Raw genomic sequence first — 14,769 nt, 5'->3', positions numbered from 1 at the left:
ATCCCAGGAGCGGATGATGGTCCAAAGCCTGGGTTGTGGTCCAGAGAAAGGATGCTCAAGAATATGTTTCCTGAGCAGGAAGTGAGCCAGAGGGAAGAGCAGACCCAGAGTGGGCAGGGTGGTCGCATGTACACAGGTGTCCCTCTTCACGTTCATTGTCTGGGACAGAGCCACGTAGACGGTGGGGTCCGATGAATGAATGAATGAATGAACAAATAAATGAACGTATGGCACAAAATAGGCTGTCATGTGTGTTACAGTATATTTTTATATATAATCTGGATCAATACGATGTGCAGACATTTGAACAACCTGCAGTTCTCACTCGCTGCTTTCTGGTGAAGTGCTCAGCAATCACACACATTGTCGAATGTCTAAGAAAATAATTTCTTGGCGTTCTGATGCTGTAAAATATTGTTTGGATTAAAAGGGCAGGAACAAATTGATGGATCTGAAATTTTTTTTCTTTTGGCTTGAAGATGACAGGGCAATCCATCAGACAACTTCCTTGGCTCCCTGTGACATTTCAAGCTCAAATGTTATAGCTTTCTTATTTTTTCTTTTCTCTCTTTTTTCACCCCCTGGCTCTCTATTGAACTGTGCCTCTAGGAAATGCATCCTGTAGATGTGGCTTTTCTGACACTTGTCATAGGGCGGGCGCTCAGTTGAGGCCTGTTGAATGGTGGCTGGGAAGACTGGGTCTAGTTTAGCAGCTTGGGCTAAAGTGGAGGTAACTTCTTTTATTTTTTTTTTAGATTTTTTAATTTATTTATTTGACAGAGATAGACAGCCAGTGAGAGAGGGAACACAAGCAGGGGGAGTGGGAGAGGAAGAAGCAGGCTCCCAGCCGAGGAGCCTGATGTGGGACTCAATCCCGGAACGCCGGGATCACGCCCTGAGCCGAAGGCAGATGCCTAACGACTGTGCCACCCAGGCGCCCCTAAAGTGGAGGTAACTTCTTTTCTTTTTTTTTTTTTTGAAAGATTTTAGTTATTTATTCGACAGAGATAGAGACAGCCAGCGAGAGAGGGAACACAAGCAGGGGGAGTGGCAGAGGAAGAAGCAGGCTCATAGTGGAAGAGCCTGACGTGGGGCTCGATCCCAGAACGCCGGGATCACGCCCTGAGCTGAAGGCAGACGCTTAACCGCTGTGCCACCCAGGCGCCCCTGGAGGTAACTTCTTAATCCACCTGTGACGCTGTCTCCAGCTGTGTCCTAGAACATCCACCACGGAGTTCTTGAGAAACAGAGCAGGCCCTGGCAAATGGACAAGGAGGCAGGTATCCATAGAATGTGATGTCAGCAGCTAGACTGTGTGCAAAGAGAAAATAGTAGAAGTTAAAATGCTTGGCTTCTTCACCTGTTTCTGCTATCATGCCTAATGCGAACCTGGAAAAGCTACTTAGCCTCTCCCACCTGCAGCTTCTCTACCTCTGAGCCCAAGAAAGCAAGTAAGTATCAGAATAAAAGGAGTCAATGACCGTAGATACGTTGTGAAAAGACAGAACACGATTTGTTGATCTACACCGTCCGTATTAGTTATCCGTTGCTGTAGAACAAATAAGCCCCATGCTTCATGAATTCAGATATCAAATATTTATTACTTCGCTGTTTTTTCGGGTCAGGAATCTGGGCGTGGCATCCCTGGGAGGTTGGGACTCACAGTCTCTCAACACATTGGCCGGGGCTGCGTACACTGAAGGCTTTACTGGGGCTGGAGGGGCTGCTTCCACGATGGCTCCTTCACATGGCTGTTGCCATCTGTTCCTTGCTGGCTGTTCCGAGGTACCCTTGAGCGTCTTCATGCCATGGCAGCCAGGTGAGCGATCCAAGGCAGGAGAGGCCATGTGCTCTATGCCCTAGGCTCAGCAGTCACAAATTCGTCCTCAACATCCTATTGGTTACACAGGTCAGCCCTAGTCAGTCTGGGAGGGGGGCAACACAAGGGCAGGAATTCCAGGAGACCATCTTGAAGGCGGACATCTACATCCTCCCTCAGGTGACACGGTTCCTCTGGGAAATGAGGAACACAGCTGATGATCTCCGAGGTCCCTGCTCGGCAACCACACTGCTGCTTGCTCCAAGCAGCTCTTTGGCAGGTCTGCTAGACCTGGCAGGCAGCTACTCTGCTCGCCCATCTAGCTTAAAATTTGCTCTGTCATTGTCAACCCCTTGTTCCCTCCTCAGAATTCAGTTTCAGTCTCTCTGGGGTTGTATGGAAATGGCCGTGTGTTGCATCTGAGGGACGTTTCTGGAGCTCTTCATGCTGGGATGCACTGGTTTGTCACTTACAGGTTCGAGCCACTGCAGTGTCCCTGTGTCCTCATTTGTGTGAGACAGAGCCCTCACTCTGAGAGCCAGTGAGGAAGTGAGTGATGTGGGCAACGAGGGAGAGGAGGGCCAAGGTCTCCAGCTCTGCGATCCGCCTCGCATTTTATATTTTGCAAAAATGTGTCTGTTTCTGGGCTCTCCCTTTGAGTCTGTCAACTCTGAGGGAGACAGAATGGTAGTCATCGTAATCAAGATTCATTATTCCCTGGGCTAGATATTGTATAGGGTTATAGACACGGTCATGCCTAATGATGACTCACAAGGTAGAGGGAGAGGTAATTCAAATATAAAGCAGATCATGGAGCTAGAGGAACCAAATAGCATGGGAGAGAGAAAGGGAAATGTGGCTGGGGGACCAGGAGGGTTGCTCAGAGGAGGCAGAAGCAGGGCGAGTAAAGACCTGAGGATGAGAGGGGGAAGGGCGTGTTTCCTCCATTTTGTGGATTGAACAACTAAGGCTCAGAAAGTCCTAACAGAGGCATTTGCTAGAATAAGGAACATGGGAGGATAAGATATTGGATGGTTGGTTAAAATGTGGAGTTTGGCTTGAAATGTCTTAGCCTTAATGGTTGGGGGCCTATGAAGTGAGGTTAATGTACAACTTTGAACAGAGCTTCCAAAACGATTAATGAGTCCTGGAATAAGATCTAATATCCTGATTATTATGTTTTATCTGCAGGTTTCTCCACTCCTTCTGGCTGTTCTGCTGTGTTCTGTCTTCTTGGTCCCAGATGTCCTGGGACCGTCGAGGCCCTCAACCATCCTCCTCAGCCTCATGGACGCCACTGGCCGGGTTGCACACAGCTTCGAGGCCCCACGAGCTGACTGGGAGCTGCTTTCTAGCGGGGAGAGTTCTGACCGAGGGTTCCACGAGTCCCTGGGAAAAGAGAGGGAGGAGCTGCCACAGTGTGGGTCACGCCAGCCTTCGGCACAAGCAAAAAAAAGGAGAGTCCATCCGTCCAAATCGACCTCCATGTTCTATTTCCGTAACGTCCCAGGGCCTAGATCTGCCTTTGCCGCTAGTTAGCTGTGAAGTAAGAATTATCAGTAAAGACACCTTGGGACTAACTCCCCCAGCCCTGCTGTTGCTCTGCCCTTTGTTGGAGCCCACGGGCTGTCCCCACCCTACCAACTCCAGCTTGTCCCATGGACCCGAGTGAACGCTCCTCCCCACTCGGAGTCCTTCAGAACATCATCAGGAGCGAGGTTCCCCGAGGCCGGCGCACCCCACATGTCCCGTCCCACAAGCCCTCGGAGCAGCTGCTTCTCCAACCTTATCTTCCCTCTGCCTCCATGGAAACCTGAGAAAGACGGAAAGGGGGAAGTGGCCTGGTTTCCCAACACAAATAGCCCCACAGAGCTTTCTCAGCAGTGACCCTTAGCCTGTTGTGTCAGCCTCAGGCTGAAGGAGGAAGGAAATAGACCTTCTATTGAGTATTTTTCTTCCCCTGTCAAGAAGATCAGAGGAGCTGAGAGGAGAAAAGAAAAGGAGTCAAAAGCACCTTGTTGCCCCTCCTGCAGGATTTGTGTTGCTTTTCCCCTCCCCTCTTGAGCTCTAAGTAAACAGACTCCCCAGCCGAGGAAGGCCCCAGGCCCAACTCGAGCAGGCCATAAATAAGAGCCCTTCAGCCTTTGGCTCTCAGTGAGCAGAGAGGGCACTTGTGAGTGGAACATTTGATCGCGGGGGAGCAGCGGGGGGAGGGCGCTCGTGTTAATTGAATCCCAATTTCCTTCTCCCAGGCCTGCTCTTATCTTTTTAATTATACAAGGCCTTTAATCTTCCTGAGGACTTGTCTCTGTCATTAATGCGTGATCCCTATTAGAGATAGGGGTCTGCTGGGGTAATGGGAGCCAGCCAGCGGAGGCCTTTGGAAACTTTTGTGCTTTTTAAAACACTCAAGAGATACCCGGGGCAAATCCAGGTTGAGGCGGGGAGACGCTCTGGGCTCCTCTCAGCCCTCAGACCGTGTACTTTGGGCTGTCTGTACTTGAGGGGGTCGACTCTGTGATGAGGGACAAGGGCCTGACACACCTGTTGTCGTGGCCCTCGCAGCTGCCTTGCAAGGCCATCCCCAGGCAGTTTCCAGGGGAAAATCAGTTCAGCTACACTCACATGAGGCTGGGCCCCAACATAGGAGCTCAGAAAGAACGGGATAGTCTGCATTTCCTAAATGTTGGCGTATACTTTCGGTGCCTGTGCACGGAGACATGTTCTCACGGGCTTTCCTTAACGTCGCAGGGATGCGGTACCTCCCGGTGACGGCGGCGTGGGACACTCTGGGCTTACATTTCTCGTCAACCCCTGCCCTCCCAGCTGCCCTGTCAAATGGCTAATGAGTTGTAAACCAATACTTAGGGGTGCAAAGGACATGTCCTAGGTGAAGGGAGCCGGCTCATTTTAAACGTTCCACAAAAGTTTGCTAAATAACTTTTTAAACAGGGGCTCTGAAGGCCCTTCGACTTAAAATGTGAATCCACAACTATGTCTCGAGCATTGAGATCTCCTCCTTCCTAGATGTAAATTCTAGTGGAATTCATTTTTCCGAGCTGCCTGGTGGCCTTCGGGGTTCTGCAGCCAGGCAGTCCGATATTGCCCCTGCCACACTTGCCCCTGAGCATCTGGAAAGGGGGTGAGGCTGAGTCCCCACAAGGAGCCTAGTGTTCAGCTGGGACACAAGGTATATTATGTTAGTCTTAAGTATATTATAAATATTTATAAGTAAATATATGTGTAGATACAAGGCAATATATAGAATATATTTATACACTGTTTCTATACATATACACTGTGAGTGTATTTGCACACCTAACACAACTTCATACATATGATCTTGTGTATTTATACGTGTATGTATGTTTATGTATATACATATATATATAGAGAGAGAGATACTTATCTTCTGAGAAGTCAGTTTTGATTTCAGCTCTATCTACCTACCTACCTACCTATTTACCTATCCACACAGGTGACTTTCCTGAGGACAGAAGTCCACACAAAGAGTGTCATGAGCCAACCCCAGATCCTGAGTGTGCCTTCGTGAGGCTCTGCACTGAGCCCCGTGTCTCACCTTCTCACACACCCTCCTTAGAGGGTTTGGAGGTGGCCTGGCCTTTCCTGATGGAGGCCACAAAACTAGAAGAATCAAGAGGCAGGATTCCAACCCATGTCGTCCACAAAGCTTGGCCTTCTACCGCCGAGCCCCACAGCCAAATCTTCCCTCTTTGCTTGAAACCACAGTGTGCTCCTGAAAGTGGGTAGTTCTGGCCATAGGCTTACATGAAACATAATGAACCTGGACATGGTCCAGAGAAGAGCAATGAAAACACTCTAGGGGAGGGAGAGGCTTCTGTTTAAGGACAGACTTTAAAAAAAAAAAACCCAACAAACCAAGAGTAAAGTCTGGAAAGAGGAAGGGTGAGCAGAGATGAGATGGAAATCTACGGGATAGTGGAGGGACGAAAGGGAGGAGGCAGGTGTGCCTGCCAAGGGGCACTTACTGAAGCTTGGAAGCAACAACTTTAGGACCATGACAAGAAAGTTCTATTTAACACGGTCCATAAGTTTGCTGCCTGCTGGGTGATCCCAGTTGGTGGCACAGGCTGAAAATATAAATAGATTCCTGGCCTTTGGATGTCTTGCTCTGAGCTCCCTACAGAATCCCCTGTTTCTCACTGTCTAACTCAACCTACCTCAGTTTCCAATGGTCTGGACCAGGAGTTGGCAAACTTTTCCTGTAAAAAAGCAGATAGTAAATATTTTTAGTTTTGTGGACAACGCTGTCGTAATTATTCGACTTTGTCACTATAGTTCGAAAGCAGCTGTAGATAACACATACAGATGGGCATTCTATGTACTAATAAAACTTTATTTATAAAGATAGGCGGGAAGCTGAATTTGACCAGGAAACTGTAGTTCGTCACCCTTTGGTCCAGGTCAATTCATTGTCAAGCTGAATTACACAATTTAAAACTGGGAGGTACCTTGGTGATCACATCCTCATCCTATGAAGCAGGAAGAGAGACACCTGGAGGTGTCAAATGAACTCCCCAAGGCCATGCAGATGGAGCCCCAAAGTGGGCTATTAAGGTTGTTTGGCTGTTCTACGGGGAATACTTCCATCCTCTGGAAGTGACGTGATGGAGATTAGGCAATACGTCTTCTCCTGCTCGAGGAAATGGTCCAACTTAGCATTTCTGCCTCACATAACTATGTACTGATGGCCAAAGTCTGCCTTTTCTTAGAAAATGTTTCCGGTGTAGGAGGAAATGAAAATACAACTTACTTTAAGAAAATTAAAGACTACTTTTAAATTCCCAGAAATCAGAAAATAAGACATGTACTGCTCTCTCTACCCTTCCTGCCCACCCCCAGTTCTGAGAGGGGGGAACATTTTGTTTCTTGATATACTGTGCAAGTGACATGACCCTCAGAGCTGAGTCTCTTCATAGACCGCTGTCTGCAAACGGAGATTGTACCTCGACCTCCCTTGGGTCAGCAGGGGTGCTCCTGGTGGGGCCTGGGCCTGAGAGCATTCACCGATCACATTCAGGCAAGACTTTCCTGAAAATAATCCCTGTTTCCCATGCTCTGTTGGCTAGAGCCAGGAACTGCTCAAATTAGTTGACGCTCAGAGCCATTATGGGGAGGATGTGTGCATGTGAGTGTGTGTGTGTTTGTGTGTTCGTGTGTGTAGCTGGTGCAAGTAAGATCAATCCTGATAAATCAGGAATTCATCAGTGCTCAAAAAGGTCTAAATACTATTACATCTGTGGCTTTTTTTTTTTTTTTTTTGGTGAGACCCATTGAAGTCCCTCAGGAAAATAAGAACTCCCTTGCTCAAGTAACCTTCTCTAAGTCCAAAGTCTTATTGGTGGCAGACGGGCGTATGATGGTTCCAGGTTTGGTGTCTGGGCCTCTTGATGGTGCCGCAGTTCATCACGGGCCTCTCAGCCCCCTGGCAGACTCAGAATCGCCCTCTGGGAAGGGAGCTGGGTTAGACAGTCTTTGACACCTTAGCAAAATGGCATCAGATGAGCAAGATGGCAGAAGTGAGGGGAGAAAATAGGATTCTTTATACTTAGATGGCTGATTCGCCTTTGAGGGTAGCATCATGCTTCAGGGATAGAAAGGGACTCTGTTCTGCATACTGAGAAAAGGAGTCTATCAGCAGGATTTTGATCCACGTAATAAGAGGCTCCCTAAGATGTTTGGTGATGAGGGGACACTGGAATCTGAGAAACACAGCTGTGTTCTAGCCACTCCTCGAGTACCTCCTCTCCTGGAACGGTCTCCCCCCTAATTCTTCACAAATCTGTCAGGAGACAAGTCTCTCTAACAGACTGCAAGGTGTCCTACTCGTTTCTTGATCCCAAGGAGTGACGCAGGCTGGATAGCTGAATAGGTGCCTAACACGGCCTGGCTCCTGCCGAGGGAGGAGGCTCCTCCAAACGTGGGGGGAAGAGGCACAAAGTCCAGACTTCAGATCCCAGCTCCCACTCTTACCAACCTTAGGTCATTACAGGAGTTATCTCAACTCCAAGTCTCAAATTTAGAGCATACCAGACCGAACTAGAACAGGTTTTTGGTAAATGTTACTTCCCCTTCGTCCTGTGGATTCTCACACGTAGCGGCCCTTTGGTTCAACCTCCCACCCCACCCAGGCCAGACACTCAGTGTCCGGGGGCCTCTGCCTCCATCTCACTGGGAAGCTGTCACTGAGCAGGTCCCCCTGCGGGTGCCTCCCAGGGTCTATCAGCTATCCCGCACACAACCGCTCTTCAAATATTTTAGTATTTGTTTCCTGATTATAAAGAGGATACCTACACATTGCAGAAAATTGGAAAAACATGCAAAAGTGAACATAAAGTAGATCGCTGATAAATATAAACCTGCAGTGATGACTGTTGTCGGCATTTTGGATGCATTTCCTCCTATTTGTGCTTGTGTGGCCATGCGTGGGTTTTACAAAATTAGAATCCTGTTGACGATAGGTAATGAGCCCAGATCATTCTTTTCACTGACATTGTGAACATTTCTCATATCACTAAATAGTCGGAAGCCATATTTTTAATGGTTGCCATATTTTCCGTAGCATGGCTGTATCGCAACGCGTGGAACCATACCCTTACTTTTGGACAACTTAGGTTGTCTCTAACTTTTCCATATTGTAAATAACACAGCAGTAAAAATCACTGTAGGGAAATCTTCACCGCATTCCGACTACTTCTTTGAGATAAATTCCCAGCAAGAGATGTCCCGGACCAAATCCACAGCGTGAGGAGTTTTTAAGGCCTCTGTGGAGGAACGTGCTGTTCAGCAGAAAGGCTGCGTCAATTTCTATCGGTACGCATGTTTCTCAGCAAGCCGCTGGAACCCCCAGGTGGGAGCAAGCATTCTCACACACATCTCTCAACTATTGGAAGGCAGCTCCCAGATCTACAGTCCTGCCTCCTTTTGGCCAAACAGCATTTCCTTAAAAATTCTTCTAAGGCTACCTTACAAGCTCCTCACCGTAGCATTCTGATTTGAGAATATTCTAATTTGGAATTATGGTCTTAAAAATGTGCTACCTAACATGGAACACAATACCCCCAATATAGCCTGACTCATTCTTGCCTCTTTTACTTTGGACCCCGTACATCTGTTACCACAATCTAAGATCGCAGTAGTTTTCTGTTTTTGTTTTTGTTTTAGCCGTCTCTTTGCCCATTTAAGTTTGTGGCATGCTGACACTCTGAGGTCTCAGTGATCTGGTTCGTTGGGATCTCTCCCACCTGATACTTGTTCAGCTGATTTTTTGAACCTAAATCCAACATGTATGTATATTTGATCGATAAGAGTCCAGTGCCCCAGGTTCTTTAAGTTCTAGTGATGCCCACAGAAAACAGGTCCTTGGTGCCTCGGTGTGTTTCCACACCATACTGCCTGCTGGGCTCAACCTGGGGCATCTATCTGTCTGGCCTGTCCCCATGCAGAGGTCAGGAGAAGGTCGTGGGGTTGTTGAGGCCTGGGCTGCCTGGCGCCTTCCTGGTCGGCAGTCCACTTACGGGTGTTCTCAGGAGTAACTGCAATCTTGGCTTGAAACAACTCTGGTGGAGAGTGTGGCTGGCCCCTCTGAGAAGGGCTCTTGAGTGACGCTGGACAAATCCACCAGCAGGCTAGGGGCCCCCTTGGGGCCACGGGGCTCTGTAAGCCACGTACCCACCATCCTGGGCACCTCCGGCCAGACCCAGGGGCAGGCCCTGGACTTTGCCAGGACTTTGCACTACTTTGCTCTTTTCAAGCTCTTTCCCAACACAAATAAGATGTAATTCCTTTGTGAAGCCAGCACTTAACTCAGTTTGTAGTTGAGTCAGAGGCCTGCCCTGCCTCCCAGCCCCGGCTTTGACCTGAACCCCGAGGGACGTGGCACACAGGTGTATGGGCATCCTGGTTCCATTACAGCCCTCCCACGCCATGCCCCCCGGGCCACCCCCCAGGCTTCAGCATGGGCCCCGGGACACAGTCTGCATGCCAGGATGGGCCCTCGGACTCCTCCTTTCATGGCTTAGGAGCCCAGGGCAAGGGCTTTGGCGTCATGAGGCCTCAGGCAGGGACCTTGGCTGTCCCAGGGTCTCAGGTGATCTTGCTCCTGGGCAAACCGCGTTCAATCAGCCTTGCAGTCCCTTTCGATCACTGTGTTTCTGTGCGTGCCCTGGGGTGGATGGCTGGAAGGAGCCGCTGAACACGTGTAGACAGAAAACCAAAATGAAAAGAGCTCGGGTCTGCATCTAAGGTGCTCTGCTGTTCTTGTAAGGAAGACACTCCAAGAACAGGGAAGCAGTGCAGATGGTGGGGGAGACCTTGTCCAGGGGTCAGGGAGCCTGAGCTCTCATTCTGGGACCTGGCTGCTGCATGTTAGGACCACAGGCTTCATTTTGGCCAGCTAGAGTTCAGGGTGGCACGTACGGGAGCCCCAGGTCCTCTCTCCATGGCACTTGAGCCCCTCCACGCTCCTCACCCCTGCCGCCTGTCTCCTACGCACTCCTGGGGAGAGTGAGGCTCTCAGCTCTCGAGCCGCCCAGGCTTCCCTCCAGCATTCACTCTGTTTGGTTACTCCGACTGGGGATAATGCAACTCTTATTTAATTCAGATCAGTTCAATTCCACCCCATTCAACCCTCTCCCATCAACTACACTCTTTTATCGCCACCGTAATTTGCTGTTTTGAAGGAGATAAAGCAGAAAATATGAACATACGTTAAAAATACCCCCCCTGCCTTATACTTCCTATTTTCGAAATGCTTTCCCATAAAGTATTTCATTACAGACTCAAGCAGCTGGTGTCATGAAATACGGTGTCAGATGTAGAATCCAATGAAAAGCAAATGAAACCCGAGAGCAGAAGGAGGGAGAGCACAAGCTCCATCGGGCCGCTGCCCCATCCCGGCTGGGCCTGGGCAAGAACGTGGCACTGGCTCCAGGTCATGGCCAGGCCAAGTGTCTGGAAACTTCTCTTTCTTCTTCTGAAATGCTCCATTATTTTAAAATCATTTCTTACCATGTATGTCCTTCTTGGAAACCAAATCCTAAGATCCGGGAACTGGAGGAGGAACTAGTCGCCCTCACGTAGGCCAGGGGTTCTCAACCTGTGGTGCGGCCGCTGCACCAGCCCGTCGGGGGGAACCTGTTAGACACGCAGACTCAGGCCCCACCCTTGACCTGCTGAATCCCCAGCTCTCTGAGAGTGTGTGTGCCTATGTGTGTGTGGAGGGGGCACCAGCCATCTGTGTTTTAACAAAGCCCTCTGAGTGACAATTCCAAGTTGGAGGCCACTGATCTGGGCCAACTTCTAAATTGCAAACCGAGGCCCCGCGGGTGGAAGGTTCTGTTCCTTGTCTCAGAGGCAGTCAGCTGGGGAGCCCAAGCGAAAAGCCACTTCCCAGGCACGGTGCTGCACACCTTCTCCTGCCCCCCATGCTCTCTTCTGACCACTGGGTCACCCCCTCCGTGAGCAGTTCCACCAGCCTGCTTCTCCCTCTGCCTCGGAGGGCATACAAGAGGAGCCAGGCCGGTGGCCAGTGGCCCCAGGACAGCAGACATTCATGCTTCTGGCCGGGCTCTAGGCCTGCAACCCAACTGTCCTGGGAAGCACGAATCTGGAGGTCCCAGGCTCTGAGGACCCCTGATTGCTGACCCTCAGAATATACTCTCCCACCTGCCTTGTCCTTCCATCGATCTTTTCTCTTCAGGATAAATCTTTGGCACTGAACGAGGCAAGAGTCCCCCTCACTCCTCTAGGAGGCTCCCAGCTGTGGCTGGCGCATTATCCAAGGTTATAGGGGCTGTGTAGGTGGGTGTCCCCTCTTCCGTTCCTGCCCAGACCTAGAGTCCAAAAGATGGCAGAGAGGTGGGTACGTTGGTCCTGGACACCAGCATTCTTGGGGTGGTTTTGAAAGCAATGCAATATATTTATTAAATGTCAACACAGGGCCTGAGTGAGTTTACTGACACTAGGCCTCGCAGCCCCCTCGGGCCTCCTGGTCAGAGTCAGCAGGCCTGCACTGAGGCCCACTTCTACCTGCACCACACCCTGCATCCCTTCTTGCCTCCCCTTTCCCCTCCTCCCCTCCTCCATGGCTCTGCAGCTGGGCCGTGTGGCCCATGACTTCTCCCCAGTGGCACATAGAAATGTGCTCATCCCAGGGCACTTGACTTGCCAGAACAAAGAGGCAAGGTCACCTGCCTAGAAGGAAGGCCGGGGTAGAGTCAGGCACTCCAGAAGACTGGAGAAGCTTTTCGAAAGCTTAGGTGGGGAATGTGCTCAAAATGGACAAGAGATGATAAAAAGTTTGCCCAGCTCAGGACAGAGACATAAAAGCCATGATGGGGTCCTTCAGCATGACCCAGAGTTTTGCCAGACGGACTTGATGTGTGTCTATGAGGCAGAAGCTCCAGCGGGTCAGTGAGGATGGTGATGGTGGGACCAGGTTGAGGTCCGAGGACACGACTCAGGCCCAGGGGGCTGGGCAATGGGAGGCCCAGAGCAGCCCTGGGGCCTGGGGAGGGTAGACAAGCAATGGGTGGTTGTCAGCGATCCGGGGACGAGGGAGGTGAGGTGGTCAGAGCGGAGGGGGCTCCCGGTGTGAGGACACTGGATAGATGTCATCCCAGGGGCAAAGCTGGTCAGAAACAAGAAGTACAGCAGCAACGGGCATGGAGCCCAGAGCCCGCGGTAACGCCTTGGCATGAATTTTGCCGTGTAGCCTTATAGCCACATTTGTGCTTCTGTCATGCGCCAGGTACCCCCCGAGGTCCTTCCACATTCCCACTGGCATTCGGCCCATATCACTCACCCCAGGAGATGGGCATGGAGCCCCAGGAGCAGAAATACCTCATGACTTACCAGGCAGCTGGCTGGCAGGGAGCTGAGCTTCCCACTTTTCCCACTGAACAGCCACAGCTCTCCGACAGTGTCTCACCTGGCTCTCCTGCTCAGAGAAGTTAGTGACAGCACAGCCTAAGGCAGGAGGCCACATGGGGCCCAAACTTCTAGTCCCCCCGAAGCCCGTGCAGGTGGAGGAGAAGGGAGCAAAGGGCTGACACTCGTCCCGGGGTGCACCAAGCAGCATTCCTCCCCATTCTCTTGCACCTCTCCACCCCTGGCATCATGGAAGTCTCCAGAATTTGTGCTCAGAAGCCATCGTGTTGCTGCTTACTAGCTAGATGTCTCCAGATGAGCCTGGTGTGTGAACAATGTGTGCTGAGGGGAAGTCTCAAGCTGCCACGAGGACTGAAGGAGACAGTGGCTGCCAGAGGGTGTGGCCAAGATCGGTTGTAATGATGGTGGCTTCTCTTTGCTCACTGGACAGGTATTTCTGAGGCACCTGTCATGCTGTCGTATGGGTGCTGGGGTCAGAGCAAAGACAAGTCAGAGGCAAGTTCCTGGTGACATTATAATAACCAAAGGGTGGCGAGGCCACAGCTCATGGCTTCTTACTCTAGGAGTCACCCCTTCCTCTTCGTCCTAAGGCAAAGCTGCAGTCCCCGATCGTTGGCCCTTGAGGAAGTTGCTTAATGAATATTGCCTCGATGTTCTGATTGAGCAAAATTCACCTGGAGGTGAACAAAGGCCTGTAGATGCGGGTCCCAGAGAGGTGGTCTTCTCCTGAAGCTCAGGCCCTCCTGAGATAGTCCTGGGGGCAGGTCCTGGGGGCCTCCCTGCCTTTGCTGCTGAAAACCACAGACTTTGGGTTCCTTCTAGAAGAAACCTCACATCTGCCTCTGTGTAATTAGACTCCCCATGATTTAAATGACCCCAGGAGTACAAATCCAGCAGGGGGATGTGGTTAAATCTTGCACAAGTTGGCACTTTCTGGCAAACAGAGGAGAGGGACCTTGGCAGACGCGCTCCTACCTAGTTCTATGTAATGATTCCGAGCATTTTAATGTTTACCTAGCTGTTAGGCTCAGCTGGTTCTTGGTTTGGCTCTCCTCTATCCTCTGATTTCCCAAGAAGAATGTCCACTATGGTCCCAGCGCCTCCTCCTCGGGACATCTGGATCACCTGCTGCGGTCCTGGACAGGAAAGGAGCAGCACTTCAGAGAAAGGATCTGCCGCGTACTGACCATACGGCTTTGAGCAAGACCCTTAACTTCTTGAGCCTGAGTTTGTTCAACTGAGAAACGGGAATAAAAATATTCACTGAGTCTGTGTCAGGACCAAATTACCATCGTCACCAAGCCTCCTAACCGAGTGAGCACCTACGGTGTGCGACGTGGCACGGGAAGCACTTCTGTGCACGGTCTCATTTCCTCCTCGCCACCATCTGCGGACTGACGCTAGTGAGCAGCTAGTGGGACTTTTTTACTTTATAAGTGAGGGAATGAATTGTAAAATGCTTAAATAACTTGCCCAAAGCCATGCAGCTGGAAGTGAAGGGGCAGAAAATTGAACACACATCAGGCTAACTTTCGACCCTGAGCTCTCGAGTCTTTGCAGCTCTACCTTGAAAACAGGTTTCTCTGTGGACCCCCGGTCGGCCCTGAACCTTCTCTTTTCCTCTCACTGTCTTCTGCCTTACGTTTGACTGACTGTATTCCCCTTTAGTCAATACTTCCATGGATGCAGGGGAGCGGGGAGGCGTCTCCTCCACGCCCTGTTGCTAACCCTTTCTCAGCAAACTGCTCTCATCTCTTGCGGGCCTCCGGACACCCCTGGGCCCTCATGCCACGTGGCCTATACCTAGCGTTTTGAGTATCAGATAGCTGGTGAGGGTCATGACTGGGCCTGAGAACAGGAGACAGAGGCTCCCGAAATGAACTCAATTTGTGCACTTTCCCAGGGCACGGGGGAGGAAATGACCATGACTCGTTGCTTGGGAAGTGCTGATGGGTGGCCTGGTATCTTGGGAATGTGCTCAGATGATCAGAGGCTGTTTTTGCAGCCTCTCCTTCTCC

At 50.6% G+C, this 14,769-nt stretch overlaps 1 long non-coding RNA gene across 3 annotated transcripts; it reads right to left on the bottom strand.

The window, feature by feature from the left end:
* Positions 1–1,173: 1,173 nt before the first annotated feature.
* LOC117801796 lies at positions 1,174–13,015 on the bottom strand. 3 transcript variants are annotated; one of them, XR_004624509.1, is made up of 3 exons: positions 12,716–13,015; positions 6,022–6,063; positions 1,174–1,311 (listed from the first exon to the last, which is right to left on the bottom strand). It is a non-coding gene; the product is annotated as an uncharacterized LOC117801796 (long non-coding RNA). The 3 variants fall into 3 exon arrangements; XR_004624507.1 differs by lacking the exon at positions 1,174–1,311 and adding an exon at positions 3,104–3,208; XR_004624508.1 differs by lacking the exons at positions 1,174–1,311; positions 12,716–13,015 and adding exons at positions 3,104–3,208; positions 10,871–10,997.
* Between the last annotated feature and the right edge of the window lie 1,754 nt (positions 13,016–14,769).

The sequence above is a fragment of the Ailuropoda melanoleuca genome, chromosome 4, assembly GCF_002007445.2.
Source record: "Ailuropoda melanoleuca isolate Jingjing chromosome 4, ASM200744v2, whole genome shotgun sequence".
In the NCBI taxonomy this organism is placed as follows: domain Eukaryota; kingdom Metazoa; phylum Chordata; class Mammalia; order Carnivora; family Ursidae; genus Ailuropoda; species Ailuropoda melanoleuca.
The sequence above is the reverse complement of the archived record's forward strand: the minus strand, read 5'-3'. Positions and strand labels throughout refer to the sequence as shown.